We start from the raw sequence: 2,163 nt of genomic DNA, 5'->3' as shown, positions 1-2,163 counted from the left end.
AACTTCCATGGTCGGTTGGGAGGCATTTCGGGTTTCTAGCTTGAGACTCTCACAAGATGCTCTCAACTTCCTCATTTGTTCGTGTAGAGCCCGATATTGCTCCCTAAGAGTCTTTCTAAGCCTTCTCATGCTAGTTTCCGTAGCTCTGAGATGCTTATCTATAGGTTCCTTTGCTTCTTGGGGTGAAGCCTTCCTTTGTCTTCTTAATCCGGTTAGGAAATCTTCTCATCTCTTGTTGGCGGATTCTTTGGATTCTTGAGATAAACTTGGTTGAACCATTTTCGAAGAAGTCTCCGTTAGGAAAACAACCGGCTCTAATACCATCTGATACGGATCAATGTTGAACGAGTTGATTTTATTCTTAAACCAACAAAGAGCGTTTTTCTCTAGGTAAACAAGGAGTTAATCTAGGGTTTCACGGACTAAATTCGTAAGAAATGGAAATTTCCCATTATTTAAGGTTAGAAACTTTAACAAAACTTCAAAGAAGAAGACTATATTTCTTATTGATTAAAAGTTCCTCATCCTTAAAAGTAAGGAGGCTTATATACCTTTCCCAAATAAAATGTAAAAGATTATAAGCCATTGATAGGGTTACAACATAATAGAGGGTGATATGGGTAGAATGGGGGAGGGAATGCTCAAATGCTGAAACAGTAAATTTTAGGAAGTGACAGAAACTGACTGCATTGTTTCAGGTTTGTTTGTGTAGGAATTCACCCCACGCGACGTGTGAGTCAATCCACACGGCGTGTGGCTGGTGTTTTGCTTTCGGTGCGCGATCTCGTTCTTCTCAGTTTCCCGTGCCACCTCCATTAGAACCAGAATCCACTCCACACGATGTGTGGGAGGGGGAGAACTCATTTAATTTTTATGTAAAAACAATTAAATTTTAAGCATAATGTTTATCGTCTGTTGCAATTTCTAGTTTTATTAATGAAAGTTGAGTTCTTTTTTTTTTATCAACGGAAGATGATTTTTTTTTTTAATAGAAGAATTTCAAACCTTACCAGGTGATCAAAAGGCTAAAAGTTGGAAGATAATCATAATATGAAATTGCAAGTGAAAAAAAAAACTAATTTTCTGTTAATGAGATTTGAAATTGCACAGTCTAATAAGCATCAAGTTTAAAAATTTTAAACCCTATGCTAAATGTTAAGTTTAATGATTATGTTTAGGAGAGATGAGAAGTCTATTTACATTTTTAGGCCTATTTCTTTCAACTATTATACCAAAAATACACTTACATTTTCAACTTCCTATCTCCCCAACTTCTCAAATCGTTGAGTTCTGCGAGAATGGAGTCGAGTGAAAAGCAAAATACGGCCGACCACGCGAGGAAAAAGGAGAGATATTTGTAAAATCAGTTCTCCCCTTTAATTTTAATGATCATGTAATTTTTTTTTTTCCCGAAATGGTTTAGTACTGTAATTTAATTGAAGTAGGATAAGTAATAGTATCATTTTTCTATCCATATATATTACCAGGTACAAAATTCAAAATTGAGAACAAATAAAAAGAAAAAGGAATACTAAATTTTGATTTCTTTGGGTTCATTCGTTTAAGGTGGGCTGTCATCTAGTAAATCCAGAAAGAGAGGCCCAAGTATGACCCAAATCTCTGCGCTTTAAATAATGAAAATAATTGGCCTAAATAATGAAAAGATGGAGGTGCGGGGAATCGAACCCCGTGCCTCTCGCATGCGAAGCGAGCGCTCTACCATATGAGCTACACCCCCGATGATCACTATGGTTCAATTAAACTATTCAATACCAAAACAACAGCAATTGTAATTTATTTTCAATGGGTACTAGTTTGAATTTCTTTCTGAGTCGTTTCTATACGAACGCTGTTCCGTTTTCTATTATTGCATGAATTTGTATCAAACAATCAAATTTGGTAATTAGTCAAAGTATTTAATTATGTAAAGAATAAATCTTCAAAAGTAAGAGTTTTTGTAGGGGTGTTAATTATTAGGTAGTATCGTGTCCGTCTTATATCAATTATCGAATTAGTATTAAAAGAGTCAACCTAACTTAATTTAAATGGTTTTGGATTATAGTTGTGTTAATTTAATCAGGTTAGTAGCTTTATGTTACTTTTATATTAATAACGACATTTAAAAATATAATAGAATATAGTAATACTTTTAAATATTTTATG

At 34.2% G+C, this 2,163-nt stretch overlaps 1 non-coding gene across 1 annotated transcript; it reads right to left on the bottom strand.

Annotated features, from left to right (window-relative positions):
- Window positions 1–1,665: 1,665 nt before the first annotated feature.
- Window positions 1,666–1,738, bottom strand: TRNAA-CGC (transfer RNA alanine (anticodon CGC)). Its single transcript has one exon. It is a non-coding gene; the product is annotated as a tRNA-Ala (tRNA).
- Window positions 1,739–2,163: the final 425 nt, after the last annotated feature.

Source organism: Euphorbia lathyris, chromosome 5 (assembly GCF_963576675.1).
Source record: "Euphorbia lathyris chromosome 5, ddEupLath1.1, whole genome shotgun sequence".
NCBI lineage: Eukaryota > Viridiplantae > Streptophyta > Magnoliopsida > Malpighiales > Euphorbiaceae > Euphorbia > Euphorbia lathyris.
This window is presented reverse-complemented; position numbering and strand designations above follow the sequence as displayed.